Source organism: Phalacrocorax aristotelis, chromosome 3 (genome assembly GCF_949628215.1).
Source record: "Phalacrocorax aristotelis chromosome 3, bGulAri2.1, whole genome shotgun sequence".
Taxonomy (NCBI): domain Eukaryota; kingdom Metazoa; phylum Chordata; class Aves; order Suliformes; family Phalacrocoracidae; genus Phalacrocorax; species Phalacrocorax aristotelis.
Genome location: NC_134278.1, coordinates 93,022,407 through 93,042,316, shown reverse-complemented (window position 1 = coordinate 93,042,316; position 19,910 = coordinate 93,022,407). Strand labels below are relative to the sequence as shown.

The following is a 19,910-nucleotide window of genomic DNA, read 5'->3' as shown; positions in this document are numbered from 1 at the left end:
CTCATTACTGAGATGACAGCTGCTAAAAAGAAGACTTAATTTAAGAGAGGGGAAGGAGAAAATGGTATTTCATTCCTGGAACTAGAAACATTTAAAGAAACTCTGCAAGAAATTGAAGCAGAGATGCAAGAAAGCTATTTAGTTTGGAGTGGGGGGACACAACCACCACCAGGGAGGCAGGTAGCCTTATGGTTATCATTCTGGAAATCTAAATTTGTTTCTGCCTCTGCTACGGACTCCCCTGTGTGACTACAGACAAGTCACTGGTTTATAGTCTCCCACTTTAAATGGTCTAATATATCATCTAGGATCATTTGTCCATCTAGCTCCTGTTCTAGTTTCCTTGGTTTTGTTTATTTAAATACAGACATATATTTTATATATAGCTTATATATGGTATAATATATAAACTATATATAAAATATAAAAATATAATATATAGTATATATACATATAAAATAACATACTGGATATTGCTTGACTGTGTTAATATCTGTGTCTCAGAATTACCAGGCAAAAGATACAAATTACTTCACGATTCATTTCTCCTCTTCCCCTTAAATGCATCAGGATCTACTTTCTTGAAGCCTCAATATGATTTCCATAAATTATAACAACAGCTAAATAAAACATGCATTGTTAATACATTAATTAAGCAGTGCTCTCCCCTTTACCCTATATGTAATTCTTCAGTAAGCTAGTTTGGTTGTAGCGCTATACATCTGAAAGTAGATTAGTATAAAATACTTGGTCATGGCATAAACATTCGTACCGAAATTCACAAAAAAAAGAAACTTCCACTGACATCACTAGGCATAGATTGGGAACGAGTGCTTCTGAAAAATTCCACCTTGCTGTCATTAGAATAAAGATGCTGTTAAATTAAGGTGCACATATACCCTAGAGAGCACTTTGAAGAAGTATCACCTTTGCTAATTGCTTATTCCAAGCCATTTTTCTTTCTGCAATCTTATTGCTTACAAGAACAATCTAAAAAAACCAAGCCCCCTAAGATGAAAGTGCCTGTGGAAATAGGCTATTTACAGAAAATGCAAAATAATGATGAAAGAAAGAAAAGAGAGTGAAGTAGAATGATCTCCTCAGGAGCATCAAGAGCATACTATTTTTGCTTTGCACATACTTTTGTCTTCCATTGCCAATCTGAATAAGTACTTGTGCAAAAAAAAAAGTTGGCATGCATATTGTCAAAAATAAAGGGTGTGATGTTTGTAGAATCTAGTCTACAAAGAAATTATTCTTTTCCCTTCCCAGAAGGTGGCAATAAAGACACACGCAATGAGCTTCTCCAGAAGCCTTCCTGAAACTGCACTTGTCAGTTGTTTCTGAGCAGCTCTGAAGGAAAATGTACTCAGTCACCCATCACAATCAGTGCTATTACATCTCTCCTGAAACGCTGTGAAGGCCTTTCAAGCTTGGTAATGTGCGCAGGCAGCCATGACTGCTGCAACAACAGTGTCCTTAGATTCTCCCCGCCACAGCCCCGTGCTTCCTTACATCAAAGAAAGCAGTGCTCTTCTGGAGTGTGCTCAGCAATGCTTCCCTTCCGTCTTGGAAATAAAGCACACAGCTGAAACCCTATCGTTAACCTGCACCATAATTAATTAATACAATATGCCACTTTTAAAACAGCATGACCTCTGAAAAGTGGCTGAAACTAAGACACAATTACCCCTATTTACTAGATTGCCACTCAAGCCAGATTTAAAGGCACTTTTTAAAATTTGAAGTGAGACGCATGCTCAACCTTAATCACAGTGTCCCTCAGACTGACACTCCTCAGTCTCCCTGCATTCCATTATCCAGTGGTGATAATGCAAATTCAGCTTTGTTCTGACAGCTGGGAAAAACCAGCATCTCTCAAATATAAAATGAAACCACCTCAAACATTTATTGGGAGAAGAAATAGCAAGCAACAGTTTCAAAGATGGAGTTTAAAGTGTGGAAATAGGCTACAGTCAAGAGACAGGCTGCTAAAGATTACTGTGATTTCAAGTATGTATCAGCTGTTGCAGTCTGTCAGAAAAAGGTAAAATCCCAACACTTCCCTATAAGCTTTGTTCTTGAAAAAGCAGAATGAATGACAGGCCAAACTGATTGCCCTTGGAAAGTCCTTCTTTCTAGCAATCACATTCTAGTCATGATTTTTAGGAACCTGCCACCTCTAGGCCACAGTCTTGGCACTTTTACTGCTGTTATCCCAGGACAGCGTCTGCACAGGCTGATCCCCTCATGGCATAAGGTCCTCTGCTCCCAATACTTCTCTAAGGTACAAGGTGAGACAAGATAAAACAAGAGCAGCGTGCAATGCTGAAAGAAAAGCACTTCCATGCAAGTGAGCCTAGAGAGGCTCAGGGATATAGCTAAAAGGCTTGGGAAGCCAGCCACCCAAAAGAATTGAGGAATAAACTTGTAAACAAAAATCAAGCCCATGTTAGCTAGCTCATGCCCCTGTCAGCCTCCTCTGTGAAAAGCACCAGGGGCAGAGCAGAATTTTACCACAGTGACAGAACATCTCCCAGTTCTATCTTAAACCTACTCTACCTAAAAATCAGAAATTGCACGAGCTGGCTGGAGGACAGAACTAGTATTGCTGACAAGTGATAAGGGTGTCATATGGCTTCCCTAAAAGTGTGGAAATGGTGGGCAGTGGCAAGGGCAGTGCTTCAGGAAAAGGCAAATTAGTCTGTCTTCTGCTATGATTACTAAGATATGACCTTCTCAAGAACAGCTAACTCTTGAATTTGTCAGTCCATACTGATGTTTAGTATGTGTTAGGGTGAGCTGAATTCAGTAGCCCAGCAGATGAGGCTGCCATAGCTCCATGTTCCCAGGTCCCACAAGTAGCAAGGTGTTAAAGGATATCAGGAGTGGACACCACCTCCCACAGGTCCGGACCCAGGACTTTGACCCGCCTGGCCACTGGAGCCCAGCCCAGCCAGGCTGAGGGTTGTGGCTGCAGGTTCAAAAAGTAGCAAAGCCAACTATGTATCCCAGAGACACACATGCAGGATGCTGACACGTCCAGTTACAGTATGTCACAGACAAGGCATTGCCTAAAACAGCACGTACATATAGGACTTGCATAAAACCTAAGTATAGACAGCCACATCTCCTTCCTCGACTGGTAGAGATGGAAGTTGACTAGTGCAGGCCCACATGCCCTATTCTATAGATTCACAAGCACATGCACGTTGCGGATCCCCCAAGTACCAGCATGGGCCCCCAGTCCATCTGACAGCAATGCCCAGGCCCTCTTACCTGCTTCATGGATCTTCTACTTGCCAGCTAGTCCAGCCTGGTCCTCAGTAGAAAACACAGCACTCACACACTCATCTCAAAGGCACTGCACAGTCACGGGTCCCTGTGAATACGAACAACTGGTCCTCTGCTTGCCTGACCCTATGCCCAGACCTCAGGCTTTCTACTCACTGGCTAGGCCAGCTTGAAGTTTGCTAGTAAATTACACCTGCCAAACAAACACCGGATTTGGGGCAGATACAGACCCTTACCTCCCTGCTGCCTCCACAGCAGCTGGTACCAGACAGACAGGCTTTGACCTGGAATCCTGTCCCAAGCGCCAGCACCGAGCCTCTGACTTGCTTCACTCACCCTGGTCACTCCCAGTAGCTGATTTTCAGTGGCTGGTGGCAAAGACCCCCACCTGCTCCAGTAGCTTGCACTGAGACCCCACTCTCTCTAGCTGATGACACCACAAGTCAGGGGGGGCCATACCCCCAGTTTGATTACAGTTGCTGGCACCAGTTTCACTCCCACTGGTCCCCTCATGTCGCTGGCACTCTGGGCTCAAATTCTGTAGGATGCTCCCTAGATCCCAAGAACTATGGCCCCTCCAAATACTGATGCTAGGACCCTCACTTTTTCCAGTAGCTGACACCAGAGGCCACAGGGCACCCACATCACCAGTCAGATTCCAGCTGCTGGCCCAGTGTCCACTCAACACCAGTCCTCCCAAGAAGTCATTGCACTTAGTCCCTGCAGACTTCACACACACACACGACAAAGAGATATGACAGCGATAATTATGAAAGGATTTAATAAGAAGACAGACTGTGGTGATCAGGCACAGGGCTCAGGTAAGTGCAGGGACTGGCCCCAGCTTAAATGCAGCCAGCTCCTTTTACACTCCTTTCTGCCTATTCCTCCTTCGTTCTTCCCCAGACCCTTCCAACGCACATTCCTTCACCAGTTTGCATAGTTCTGGCAACACCTCTCCAACATCGTGGACCCTCAGGTTTGCATCCTTATCAGCTGCAAAGTACTGGTTTGCCTGCAGCTTTTTGATAGCCTACCAATGAGTGTGACCAACAAGGTTTGTTTCTTTTCTTTGCCCCCATTATGCTTGTCTATCAGGTTTGTGTCTCCGTGTATTTTGCTTACAGCTTTCCCCTTTCCTTAGTATCCCACTGGACCTCTATCAGATAATCTTAATGAAATAAACACTCTCACATTCCACATACCCTTAGCAATTAGTGTGGCTGACTAGGTTTGGTTCTCATAACCACCTGCCTTATAGTTTGTCAGTCAGGTTTGTGTCTCTGTATGTTCTCTTCTACAGCTTCTCCCTTATTCCCTTTTTACATTGGAAAGGTCCTTAACCATGCACCCTTAAAGGAGGAGATACTCTCCATCCATGTACCCATAAAGAAAGCTGGGAATGCAATCCCAGCGGGCACAGACATAAACACACTTATACAACACATATATGCACATATACACAGCAAGCCCTACAGATCAACCCAAACAGAAATGAACAGCACTCACACAAACAGCACTAACAGCCTCATTCCATTTCTCTCTCCCCCCGATCAGGACGAAGGTCCATTAGTGGGAAAGATATATACTCTAGTTGCTGGCACTTAGACCCCCCTCCATAAGCATACATGCACACAGTAAACAAGAGCCCCTGGCCCAAGAAAATGGTTAGAAATTGAGTTTAATAAGAAGTCAGGAGAGACTGTACTGATCAGACACAGGTCATGGCATGACACGCATACTGACCAGCCCTGCTTACATGTAAGGCTATCTTATCTATCCCTTATCCCTCTATTTTCCCACTTACTCCTTCCCAGATCACCTAGATCTCTCCCTTGCTCTCCCTTTGTTTCCTGCCCTAGACATCCCATAAGTCTTGTGTAATACTGAAATGCTCTTCCCCTGTATTCCATAATGTGTCCCTTATCCCTTGGCAGTAAGCCCCCCTCAGACTGTGGGGTGCTCTGGAGAGCCTCATCTTGACAGACATCAGCCCTGGGCCATGGGGCCGACGATACCCCATACAGCCCCAGAAGGAGCCAAACAGGGTGCCTTTTTCTCCGAGTCTGTAATTTTGATTGCCTCGCCTGCCTCTGTGCCCCTCTGGTCTGTGCAGATGAGCCACTGATGCGGTTACAGCTCTCCTGTGATGGTCCTGGGAGGAGTGCCGGCAGGGTGTTAGTCGGGTTCCTATACCTGCTATGCCTCTGCGCTCCTTTGTGTGTCAGCGGACAGGCCTTTTAGCACATACCTTAACAGTCAGTACTCTCTCCATCTTGGCCATCGGTAGAATGAATAAAGTACTTCTCTCTCAAAGAGTTTGATTCAGTAGCTATAACCTCTGAGAAGCAGGAAGATTAGAACCAGCCATCTTGTTCACAGTGCATCTGTCCCCCAAGGACATGGCAAGTGATGAAACAGCAATACAGAAAATAATCTGAACTCCTACCCCTGTTGTGCTTTAACCCCAGTTGGCAACTGAGCACCACATAGCTGCTCGCTCACTTCCCCCTCACCTTGGTGGGATGGGGGAGAGAATCAGAAGGGCAAAAGTAAGAAAACTTGTTGGTTGAGACGAGAACAGTTTAATAATTGAAATAAAATAAAATAATAGTAGTAACAAGTTGTGATGAAAAGAAAAACAACAAAAGAGAGAGAGAGAGAGGATCAAAACCAAGGAAAAAGAAGTGATGCAACTGCTCACCACCTGCTGACCAACACCCAGCCTGTCCCTGAGCAGTGATCACTGCTCACTGGCCAACTCCCCCCAGCTTATATACTGAACATGATGTCATATGGTATGGAATATCCCTTTGGCCAGTTTGGATCAGCTGTCTTGGCTGTGCCCTGTCCCAGCTTCTTGTGCACCTCCTCCCTGGCAGAGTATGGGAAGCTGAAAAGCCCTTGACTTAGCATAAACGCTGCTTATCAACAACTAAAACATCAGTGTTATCACATTATTCTCATGCTAAATCCAAACCACAGCACTATACCAGCTACTAGGAAGAAAATTAACTCTATCCCAGCCGAAACCAGGACAACCCCTCACTCAGCAAAACTGATGAAAGTTTTTGACCAGGTACTCGAAGTGTTTTTCATGTGGGCTGATTCATCACAGCTCTAGGATAAACCCCAAGTGGAGTTCTCATCCAAATTAGTAATGAGCGCAATCTGCAGAGAAACAATTGACTAAACTATTTTTAGTGTTGATAGTTTTCACATGCGTGAAACTCTTGTTGTATAACTCACTAGGAAAAATAATATAGCTCAAATGCCCTACTGACACAGCATGTGTCTAAACGTGGCTTCATACTATAGCTCACATCTGAGTACAAATTCTTTAGATTAACCCACGATAACACATGCTCAAAGCCACACTACTTCTGAAACGGCTTTGTTTCCTTTTCAGGGGATGATCCATAATCATCACCAATTATAATTCAGTTTAAAGCTTCTGAATGTTCCAAATGCCAATTATTTTATCCACACAGGCTGACAGTTAAAAGAGATAAAAAGATTGAATTATTTAATCAGTAGAACCAGTTGAAGGTAGCATCCCTAAACTTTGCTTTAAAGGCAGGCCAAAACTCTTGAGAACCCTAAGAATATCAGAAATACATTCCAATGTACAGCTCTGACCCCTCATTCTTTCCCATGACAAGCTGCTTCAGGTACTATCTTAAAAACCGACTCAAATTTTCATTGTCAAACTCAAGACACTGTCAGTATCATCCAGGGAACAGAAAACTTCCCTGTAGATCTAAAAGCAAAATCCAGAGCTCCAATAGTCCAAAAGTACTTCTGAGTCAACATCTCATTTGAAGTAAATTATTACTCAGAGAGTATCCTGTATACCACATAATTATTCAGTCAAGGATGTCAAACACTGGATCTCAGACACTGTAATTTCAAATTTCATGCAGCATTTCCTTTTCACAAGCCTTTTTTATTGCAGCCTTTGCAAAAACAATAGCTAGGAAAACAATTTCCAATGACTTATTACAGGAAATGAAGGTTTCAGACTGCATATTAGGGAATATTCTTTTTGTCATAAGCAGCAAGTCTGCCAAGATTAATTCCGTGGTCTTAAAACAAACACGTACTCGTTGTTTTTTTGCTACTTCATGGAAAGATGAAACTATGGCCTTATATTCTGTTAACAACCCGCTGCTGCACTTAGACAATTTATTTTTGTTAAGTGGATGCAAAACAAATGACAAAATGAGTGATACAGTTATAACTCTCTTCTGCGTTAATATTCCCTACAGATAACTCTCTACAGTTGCATGCACTTTTGTGACAATACATTTAGAAGGACTTAAGACAAGGACCTTCATATCATTTTGACCCAACAACCTTTGTTTTTCTGACTTTACCCCTGCCACGTGCCAGCATAAAGCTACTGTTTCTAAGATAAGTCAATTCTCTGTGGCTTGGTGACACTCTTTCCTAGTGTCACTGTCCCTGAACAGTCCCAGAACAGAATGAGAGTCACCATACAACCAACTGACTCTACTGTCCCACTGATATTTGCCAAGGGCTGGATTCAGATGATTAAATGAGTACAGGTGACATTCAACTGCAAGAAAATAGACCTTGAAACTCCTGCTAATCTTTTCCAGCTAGGAATAGTGACTGTTCACTCTACTCCTGCTCAGATTTTGGCTAAGACACAGCTCAGGCTAAGGCCTGACGTATGCTGGCAGCAGCTCCACTAGGTCGAAGTGAGGGCAACATGATGGCAAACACAATGGCCAAGGGGGGGCTAAAGGTCATTATGCAGCCACTGCCACCTGCAGCTTGCCATCCCCAGCAGCCATCATCCTTGCATACCGATTGTCTGTCAGCTTCTTCAGAATCCCCTAACTCATGGCAATGGTACAGACCAAATTTCCAAGCTGGATGGTATAGATTTGTCAGCTTACCCAAAAATATTTTGAAGTCCAACAGCAGCCAGACTGCTGAGACTTTTGTGTTTCCCAGTGTGCCACAGGGGATGCCCATGCCATTGCAGAGGAGGAAGGATGAGCACTCTTACTGTTGGTTTGGCAACTATTTTGCTCACAGGTACATGAGTTACAAGTTGCAAGTTACGAATTACAGGACTTCTGCGTTAGAAACCTCATTAAATATATTATGAACCAGTGAATTCATGTGTTCATATTAGTCAGTACAAAGGGATTTGAGTGCTTGTTTGATATGTGCGTGTGTTTTCCTTGCTAGTAAGCTCACAAAATAAAGTCTAATTTACACAGTACGTTGCCTTGCAAATTTGAGCAATCCAAATGGGCAGCATATGGGCCGCACAACCTGCATCAGATGCAAGTTGTGCAGACCCTGATCAGAAAACTGCTTTTTTCCAACTGCTCTCTTCAGCCTTGCTTCTCCAAAGTGCCACGCAACAGTTGAGGTAAATGCTGCATCCAAACAGGTCTCAGACAATCAAAACAAGCATGCTTGAATCCAGCTGAATGTCTGAATAAAACAGTGGAAGAACAAGCAAATGACCAAACTCACTTGTCAGAAACCACCAGCTTTAAGAAATTACAGGTTTTGCATGAAGTCGTGCCACATCAGGACTCGAATATGAACGGAGAGAGAAAGGCGTAGAACTGGGCTTCATTTACTGCACACTACCTTGATTATAAGACAAAAGTATTTCTTCTCAGAGGCCTTCTGCAGGGTTCATCGCTAACTCAATTCCTGGGAAAATGCGTATGCTTTTCAGAATATCCACTGAATTACCCACTCAATGCAATTTACTTGGACTGATTCTATCTAAGGAAGATCGAGTTAGTTATTTTTACTATGCAAGTGTTAAAAAAAGATCTCTTTTGTCCTCTTCTATTGCCTCCCTTCCCACACTCTTAGAAAGTTAAACCAACAAACAAAAACCACGCAAACACCCAAAATAAAAAGGTCCAAATACAGTTTTACCTATAAAATCAGAAAGAATGATCTATAACCCTGAACTAAAATAGCAACATAAAATGATTTTGTATTTCAGGGACCAAAACGGATAGTACCAACATCCCAGGACCCAGCTCATGACATACGAAGCTCTGTATATAAACCAAAGCACCAGTGTATTTGTATCTGCAGAAAGCAGCATTAAGGATAGTATCAGTCTCTTCATGTTGCTGCCTTTTGCACCCTTTCTCTGTACAAACTGAGTGTATTGCCTGACCTGCACTTCTTTAGCAAGTCTATACCTTTCTGTAATTTAACATTCAAACAGAATTCAATCTTTCTTTTGTTTAAAAATGGAAGTACCATATCCTAACCATCTAGCTGAAAAAGGGAACTGTTCTGCCACTGGAAAGATTGCACTGACCCAGCTACAAGGGGCCATGCTTGCACAAAATTCTTCAAGTAAAGTTCTCTTTATTAGAAACAAAAAAGCATGACCATAATAGTGAGTAATCAAAAGGCAGAATTTTCACACCTGGCAGAGGACAACTTCTGTGTTGGACAAAAAAACCCAGAGATCTACCTTTTGCAAAGGGCATAATTTATAACTTTATTTTCTCCCTTACCAAGCTCCTCTTCATGAAAGAGATTCAAAGCCTCGTGTTATGTGCTTTCAGACCTTACTGATTACTAGGTCTTACTTTCTAATATTGATTGCACTACAAGAAAAATACTATCATAACACTTGACATCATGTAGGCTACTTCTTTTTACTATGTTACTATGTTGATTTTGGAGAGAAAAGAAAAATCCATCTGAGGATGGATGATACACCAAATGAAGCCTTCCAGTTAATAAGAATGGCGTATATCAACAACTGTAAATTGTCATTACCACTATTATTACATTATGTTAAATGACAGTAAATACTGCCACTAGTTTTACTCACAGAAATTCTTCTTATGCATAATATATGAGCAAAACAGGAAATCTGCCTTCAGGTTGGCAGGGAAAGAAAGAAACAGTCCAAGTAGCACAAGTCACCTACTCCAAGTAACGCAATTGTCTATAAGAAAGACAGAAACAAAACCAATACGCAGTCCCTGCTGCTGCCCCTTAACACTTACTCAAGCTAGCTTTTTCTCTGTGACAACTTTAGCTCTACTTTACATGAAAATCTGATCTTGTCTGTACTGTATTCTACAAGCAGGGAAAAATCAAGTTAGCTTTTCTGTTTCTACACTATAAGAAAACTCTTCAATAAGCAATTTCTCTCACAGCAAGGGAGCACAGCCTTTTTAGTAGCAAAATCACACCAGAAAGTGGCTTTTGTATCTTTGTTCATAAGACAGTCCTTTAAAAATGGCTTTCAGTTTCCTGCTGCAAAGTATAATTTCCCAGCAAACATTATTTTAATCTCCTGTACTGTTGCGAAAATAAAAATTATGGAAAAGACATAAAAATAGCATCATGTATGCCATCTATTTAAATTAAGAATGCTAAAGAAGATCTGTTTATTTCAAAACTCATACCTGCTATCAGAAAATTATAGGACTTAATTACCATGAGCTAACTGCTTGCTTTGAATTTAGAAGCTTTTTTGCTGCTGCTGCTATTTTTCTGCAAAAAAAACACTCCTCTCTCTCAGTTCACATTTGTGGCAATCTCATTTAACACTAGAGCCCCAGCCTGCTTCTAAAAGCTTTTTTATTTTTCAGATATAATAAAGCATTGAAACACATTTCTATAGCACATGGAAGCACTGCACAGCAACTCACTTTGTTGTTTAATCTAATGAATTTGACTGTAAATAATTATGCCAGCACAAAACGGCCAACTTTAGTAAATTCCTACTGTGGTATCCAAACTGACAGTCAGTTGTGACATGTCACAGAAACAAAGTAACAGCCACTTTTCTGCAATGTGTCCTTTCAATTAACTGAAAGCTCTGCCAACTGCAGGGCTCATTAAGTAAAATCACTTCCTTTATGAGCGGTGCCCATGCAACTCAACTATTACAAGTTGCCTTCCAACACAGACACAGCTGAAGGCTAAGTGGTCCAAATGGTCTTTGCTACATCAGAGTCAAAGCCCAGAGAGCCCAGTCCGCTCCAACAACTCATTTACTTAAACAACTTTAACAAATTGTGTGGGTTTTCCAAAACCCACCTCAACAATCTACTGTGTGTAGAGCTACTGCTGATCTAAGAGGAACTAAAAAAAAAAAAAAAAAAGAGAAGGCTTTCTGATATTTTAGCATCTCAAGTGAAACTGGACACGTGTGGTTTTAAACGTAGGAATAACGTGTTTTGCATGTTAAAATAAGAATGCATAAAATGTGAGCACTTACACATGATCAGATGATCACCAGCTTTTTTCCCAATAATACTATCCTTTAAAAGCTGTTTTGGAGAAGTCTAGACATAGGCACACTAGCATATGCAATAAGGTATGGAAGCATGCAACGTACTTATTATTGCAATAAACCACCTGTGACATTAAGTGCAAGTTTGCTACTCATTTTATTTTCTACCTCTCTAGGCACCAATGACAAATCTGACAAGAATATATTAGAGATACTTGAGAGAACAAAAACTCTTGATACCAAACTCATTTGTATAGGTTTATATTCATGTCTGTTTAGATACACAAAACATATAGAGCATTAAATATGAACTGCCAGTGAAGGTCAGATCCTTTCATAAATGTTATCTTAAGATTTAGACTGAGTACACGCATTAATGGAAAAGATATCCTTCATTAACTTTCATTTCATTTGTTCTTGTGCATACCAGTATCACCTCACACATTCTGTTGAGGACTCTGGAAAGTAAAAATTGATCTTAAATAGCAATTTAGTTTTAAAATAAATATTTATCATATCCAGAGAACAATATAGCTTTGTCAAGATAACAGAAGGGACTCTACAAATACTCATCTTACTCTAAGGTCTAAGTGCTGGAATACTAAAAAAAAGAAAAAGAGATGAGAACTTAATTCAGGAAAAAAATGACTCAGGCAGCAAGGCAAAGAAAGGTCTATAAAAAAGTTTAAAGATGTTAGGCAAAAAAAAACGAAAAAGAAACTATTTTTCATTTGCAAGGATGTTATCGCCACTGGAGCAGCAGATACTGGAAAGTGATTTTGCTCAACATCTTCATACCATCGAGCAGCCGAAACATCTGAGACAATGCCTGCATAATGCTGTTTCAGGGCAAACAGACTATAAGAAAGAAACATGAGCTCAGTGATGGAGGGATTCGCTACATTTTGGGGGAGAGGGGACTCTAGAAATGAGGAGAAGTAAGGAAATATATTTTTAACTCAGGTAGGACATTTGGTAGAGTCCTTTGGAAGTTCTAACAGGGCAGCATTGCCCTCAAACGCATCCAAAACAGAAAAAGAACAGTTCATCTGCTCCGGGTATATATACCTGCATACATACAGATATATATATATCTCCGCATACATATATATATATATATGGACTAGATTACAGGCTAGTCCCAGCTGCTGCTAGGGAGGAAAGCACTCCTGTTCCCTCCCATCACATATACTAAGAATAGTACAGATCTACTTTCACCTCATTGTAGGGTCAGATGAAAACCTGGGAGCCAAGTGCATATCTTTGAAGGTAAATCTGCCCTAACCTTAATAATTAAATTACTTATGAAGTAAGAAAAAACTGGCGTGCACAAAGATGTCCTACAGATTAAATGAAATGCACCTGAAAAGTCTTAGAGAATCATAGGAAAATGTCTTAGAAGGTTACCGATTTTGTCTCCCCACCCTCTCTTGACAGATTTATGCAACTTGCTTTTAAAAATCTCCAGTGACAGACATCCCATATACTCCCAGACAATCCATTCTAGTATTCAACTTTTCCATTTGCAACTCATTCTTCTCTAAATTTCTAAATTTCCCTCACTCATTACGTTAATTCGTTGCTTCTTATCCTTACTACAGCAGACACATAAACTAGCTTATTCCTTTCCCCTTCGGAGGATTTTTAAAAATCTATAAACCAACTCATGACTTTTAATTACCCAGTCTGACATCATTGTTTCCCATGTCTCGGAAGATACTCAAAACCACTGCAACAAGCAAGGATTTTAATACACAGGATTAATCTAGAAATCATTCAAGCTGCTGGGTGGATTCCCAACTGACGGTCATCACAGCACAACGCAGGAAGATAATCAAGGATAAAGAAACCCATAAGCTCATTTATCAGGACAGGAAAGAACCTTGAGAGGCTCTTTTGGAGTAGAGCTGTCAGTCAACTCAACTTCTGACTTGCCCGATTATTCTTTTAACTTTCAGAGTTTCTCTTTAAAGAAATGTTTCTCATATTCCCTCTCTCCCAATCAAATACTTAAAGTAACTCACCTTCCAACAGGCTACACTTGTACACAGTTTAAAAGACCTGAATACTGCTTGCAGTTATATTAACTTTGTTCTTACTCTTGCACTCAGTACAGACTATTTATTAGTTACTCAAGACCATTTAACAGGTATTTCATTTTAATTCTGGCAACTAGGTAATTCTACCTACTCTGGCCACATATTTTTCAATTAAGACAATGGATAGGCTCCTGTAACACAAAAATTCTCAAATGTTGGTGAAAGTAATTTCTGCATAAAACATTTCTTCATGGAAAGTACCTGACCAAGGAATGGCAAATCAATTTCAAGAAAAGGCAGTTGACCATCATTCCAAAGACAAGTGACACAAACGGTGACAGGGACTTGAGAGCTAAAAACAAAAGGACAGAAAACTTTGCCTCCATGAGAGATGTGGTTCACAGCTGATATTCAGTGCTTCTGGTTCCACCCTTTATCCTAAGCCTCTAAATAACAATACTCTTACATGGTGCCTTATTAAAGTACTTTATTTATTTCCCTAACTTGAAGCATCTGCTTTTTTCTCAGAAGAAACAGTGACGGAAACTAGATACTCATGTAGCTTTAAGGTCTCTCACACATTGCATCCTATTCTTAAACCTATGCAGCCTTGTGTTGCAATGAACCCTGCAAAACTGGTAGATAAAGGGACTTTACGCTCTATACATTTGATCCTGTTCTGGACTGGGACATGGCCATCTCCTTCCCTCTTTGACTACAACCCCATTTAAAGGGCAACCTTTTCCTTTCTCTCCAAACCAACTAAACACTTGATTTCACAGTGCTTTAGGCAGCAGCTCTGATTTTATTGTCAAGGGACTGGTTCACTTTTTCCTGTCTCAAAAGGGAGATGTTTGGCCACATTCCAAGAAAAATGCAATCAGACATAAGGTCTGGCAAGAAAATCAATGTTTGGCATTTAAAGCTTGTTTAGAAATATGCAGTGCAGAAGACAGTTGCAGTCCCAAAGAGATTAAAATCTGAATATGAGATTTTACTATGACCACAATGCAAAATCCTGAGACAGAATAACCGTTTTCAAATGCATCCTACTAATTAAGAACGTGTTACTCCTTGCCAGTTTTGTCAGATCAAGGATTTAAAAAGGATTTGCATGAAGAAAAAACAGTTGTTCCAACAGTATATGGCAGTGCATAGTAGTGGACAGAGAGAGCGTGATCCCTTCCAAAAAGGGCATCACTGGTGAGCTTTGGTAGTGGAACACAAGATAACATGCTGTGAGTGAAACTAAAAAGAAATTCAAACACAGATACTTTGGAACAAATACCTTGTCTGGATTGAAATACAACAGATTATTGGCTAAAAACACAGGCAATGTTTCACAGAGCTCTTTGGTAAGAGAAGCTCTAGTAATGACAAGACTAAAGTGATGAACCATCACCTCTACCCATTTAAAATTGCATAACAACTCAATGGAGAGTCACTTTATTTTGTAGTGATAAAAGGGTGTCAACATTGATATTAAGCAAAAAGACCTGATGCGCATCTATCAGAGAACGTGTACTGACTCAGGTTAATACCTTGGCTCTCAGATTGTGAATAGAAATGAAAGAAGTCTCTTTTTAAAAGCAGCAGTTAGACTAGTATAGTTTTTCAATAATAAATCAGTTAAATATTAATTGCAAATGAAAGTTCTGATGACAATCCTGAAAGGAACATAAATCTAATAAGCAATTTAATCTGTAGGTAAGTAAATAACATGAGAGTGTTCTTAAGTGACAAATTTACACAATTGGTCATAGCCAACACAGGTTCATGACATGAAAGTCCTATTTAACTAACTTGATTTCCTTTTATGACAAGGTCACCTGTCTAGTTGACCAAGGGAAGCCAGCAGATGTGGGGTTTTCAGATTTTAGCGACGCTTTTGATATTGTCTCTCACAGTATCCTGCTGGACAAAATATCCAGCATACAGCTAGACATGTCCATACTATATTGGGTGAACAACTGGATGACAGGTCGGGCTCAAAGAGTTATAGTGACTGGGTTTACCTCAGGCTGGTGGCCACTCACCAGTGGGGTTCCCCAGGGCTCAATTTTAGGGCCAGCGCTCTTTAGTATTTTTATAAGTGATCTGGATGCAGGAGTCAAATGTACATTAAGTAAGTTTGCCAATGACACTCAATTAGGACGAACCCCGGACTCCCTTAAGGATAGAGAGGCCTTACGAGAGAATGGGATAGACTAGAGAGCTGGGCAATCATCAATCATGTGAAATGTAACAAAAGCAAGTGACATGGTAATCCTGGTTATACATATAAATTGAGGAATAAGACGCTGGATACCAGCCCCACAGAAAGAGATCTTGGGATTTGGGTTGACGGCAAGCTGAAAGTGAGTCAACAGTGTCCCCTGGCAGCCAAAGGGCCAAATGTGTCCTGGGCTGCATGAAACACAGCATAGCTAGTCAAGGGAGGTGATTGCCCCGCTCTGCACTGGTGGAGTACTGTGTGCAGTTTTGGGCACCTCAGTTATAAGCAAGACATCAAACTATTAAAGAGTGCCCAGAGGAGGATGGCCAAGATGGTGAAAGGTCTCGAGGGCAAGATTTATGAAGAGCAGCTGAGGTCACTTGGTTTGTTCAGCTTGGATAAGAGAAGGCTGAGGGGTGTCCTCACTGGAGCCTACAACTTTCAAGGAGGGCAGCAGATAGGGAGGTGCTGATCTTCTCTCTCTGGTGACCAGCGATAGGACACGAGGAAGTGGAATGAAGATGTGTCAGGGGAAGTTCAGATTGGACATTAGGAAAAGGTTCTTCACTCAGAGGGTGGTCAGTCACTGGAACAGGTTCCCTACAGAAGTGGTCACAGCCGCAAGCCTGTGAGAGTTCAAGAAGTGTGTGGGCAATGCTCTTAGTCATAGTTTTAGGTAGTCCTGCGAGGAGCAGGGGGTTAGACTCAATGATCCTTATGGGTCCCTTCCAACTCAAGATATCCTATGATTCTCATTACTTTACACACAAAGCTACAGGGTTGATTTATGCACCATATATTTGTATAACAAGGTTTAATCAAAGCACAATCCAAATTTTGACAAAAAGTCCTGAGGAATTCATTTGGTCTGTGATAGTTCAGTGGCCACTACTGGAGGCTCAGATTCTTCCACTCTGGTGCCCAATTATGCAAAGGAAGTCACCTTACAGCAGCTGTTTCCAGAATGGCAGTGCTGTCTCACAACTGCCTCTGCAGAATGCTCCGCAAGGATGCCTTCCTCCACCCTGCAGCTGACCTGAAGAGACAGAGGCACAGTTTCCTGCTCTGTGGGGCTCCCCAGGCTAGTGAGGTGGGCTTCCGGGCACAAGGAGCTGAACATGGCTCTAAGATCTCACCCCACCAAAAAGTGCTGCAGGAAACACTGAATTTCTCTCAGCCCCTTCTCCTTCACCAGTAAGATCAAAACTTAGGAACAAGAAAGACTTGGCCAAATCGTATCTTATCTGAGGGCTTTCTGATGCCCCCAGCTGGAAGTAGTCTATTTTCCACACTGTACATGTTTCTAATGGATCAATCATTTTAGGAACTATTAAGTCCTTTTAGCACATTTATTTATATAATACCTAGTAATTTTGATACTTCAGTTATCTGAAAACCAAACTTCTGGACACAGATAGTGAGACTTGTGGTAGCAGTGGCCAAGTAGTTTCCAACTCTAAAATTAGAACGCAAGTAGAAGAGAAGGGAACATGCAAGGATAGAAAGCCAACAACTGCTCTCACTTCCAGAGCTGCTCCCTTTCTAGATGCTATGCATCACCTGATTCTGAACTGGGACCAAATGAGTTACAAGAAATCAATTTATTCCTGAAGTCATTATTCCCCCCAACAAAGTTTATACTAGTTCTATGGTTTCCATAGCAACTAATGTATTTGAAATGAAAGAAAAACTAATAAGATAAATGGGAAGCATAAAATATCTTGCGATAGTGTGGGTGTATGTAGCACTAACTGTTAACGGTCTGCTGTGGAATGAATTGCAAATTGCCTTCTTCAATAATGGCTTTTCCATAGAGAATTAACATGGGTCCACATATCTGCATTACTAATGCTTTGCATTTCACAAGTAAAAAAATACAATAATATTTATCGTATTTGCAATAAGTATCTTCTCTGACCACATTCTGAGTTGTGTTTCTGTTGAAATCATTAAGAATTTGGGTCACTACAGTACTGGTAGTGCTAAGGACCTTACCCTTTAGCTTGAAGTTTTGCTGTCAGGCAGCAAATATCTTGAGCGACAACAATTTAGTAGTCAGCTAATATCACTTCCCACCAATCAAGGCACTGCATACAACCATTTACACATTGGAAAGCTACTGTATGTTTAAAAAAAGGTGACAATGTCATGAAATGTAAGAGATTAATTATTTTTAAGTCTCTGTAGCTTCTCAACTTACCACAACAAAATTATTCTAAGGTGATTCAATGATTTTATTAAATACCTAGGTCAGATATGCTGTTATGTAAAACATTCCACACTTCCACAAAAAAAGCCCTAGTCAGCCAGGGTCAGAGTTCAAGAGTACAGAGAATAATTCAATGAAGTCCAATCAGGAGTAAGTTTGGGAAAAAAGCACGTGGGAGTCAACCTTATTACGTGCAAATAAAGATAGCAGGATTTACAGCATATATTAGATCTTATTTACTAAAACCCATAGACAAGGAAAATACCAGAAACAGACATCTTTTGTCAGTTACTACTTTTGATTGATAGATATTTTTCAAGTGAGATGATGCAATACAACCTGTTTAGAAATGAGGGTGGAAACAAGACTTGCATTAGTCTTGTCATAACCATCATCCTTACCATGTTGATAAGCACAAAGTGTGTATATAAAACTATGAATGGGAAATTCTGACAGAGTGTTTTTCCAGAAGATACAAATATCATAGGTTAAGACATCTAGGACAAGTGAATATTCTACTACTTGAGCAGCACACAAAATGAGATCTTCATCCCACTCATTCTCTGCCCTGAGCTGCCCCTCCCCAGCTTCAATTAATTATTTATTTTACAAGCAGAATTATACAACTTCCTACTTGTAGTTTTGCCTGAGAAATAACGCTAGCACTTTACTACGTTTCTTATTATGGTTGTACATAAACTATTAAAGCTTTATTTGCAGGCATTCGCCATTTCAGAGTTGTCAAAGCTGCCTTTGGATTAGGTATTATTTACTCAATAGAGAGGATAAGGCCACAATGGAAAGAATGACAGATTATGTCATGCAGTTGAAACAGAATACCAGACTAATTCCTACTGCTATAAGATTGACTTAGCAAAGACTGGTTAAATAATTGCAAGCTCAATAAAAAATTCTGGTAATTATTTAAAGTCTTTGAAAAGATTTGTAATGCTTACCTCAATGACTCTTGTTTCAAAATCTTCAAAAGTTTCTGTTGGGAGAAAAATGGGGTATTACATTTCCTTGTTTTATGTACCTATCAGCACAGCTCCCTGCAGGTGGTATAATTTAAAAAGGACACAACTTTTAGGTAACTGTAATTTATAAATTAATCTCAGCAGTAAGTAGAAAAGGTAAGAATAATTTGAACAAACATATCTTAAGTGAGGTTTACTAGTTACTTCCTTTTTAAGAGACCTCAAATATGTTTTTATACTTGACTCTATTCATTCGATCTCTTTTAGAATAAGGTCAGTGAAGAAACAGCATGTAGCTCTCATTTATAAAGCACAGGGTTTTTTCATTTCTTTAGTAAAACCCATGTATGTGAAGAAAACTAACTTAAAGAAAATCTAGCTAAAATAACTTCCCAGAAAGTGTAATACTACTCTCATTATAATTACAACACAGTTCCTGTTATAATTAAGAGATGACAACTGTTAAATACATTAATTGTGCTCTACTAGGGATCCCAGCCTCCAACTGCAATCAGTATCTCATCTTGTTAAGTACCATGCATGCAGCGAAGTAAGATGGAAACTGTCTCCAATGACTGTCCAATCTAAATAACTAGCGTAGCAAAAAGGAGGAAAAACAATCAGTTTTTAATGGTTAAGCAAGACATATAAATTTAACTGGTTGGTTTGAACATCACACAGAAAGCAAAGCTGATAGAAAAACTGAGACATCCTCAGAATCTGTTGATTATTTTGATCACAAGCTAAACCATATAGCCTCTCCAAATTAAATCTGAAGCCTTCTTTTGGAAATCACTGCAACTTACCACTTACATTGAAGCATTTTTGTTAAATTATATCCAATATTCTTCCTAATAATTTCCAACATAGCAGAAATGCTAAGAAAAACAACTATCCACGG

General features: G+C 40.3%; 1 pseudogene; it reads right to left on the bottom strand.

The window, feature by feature from the left end:
- Positions 1-19,910, bottom strand: part of LOC142055069 (small ribosomal subunit protein uS5m-like) — a 71,150-nt pseudogene that overhangs the window by 15,863 nt on the left and 35,377 nt on the right.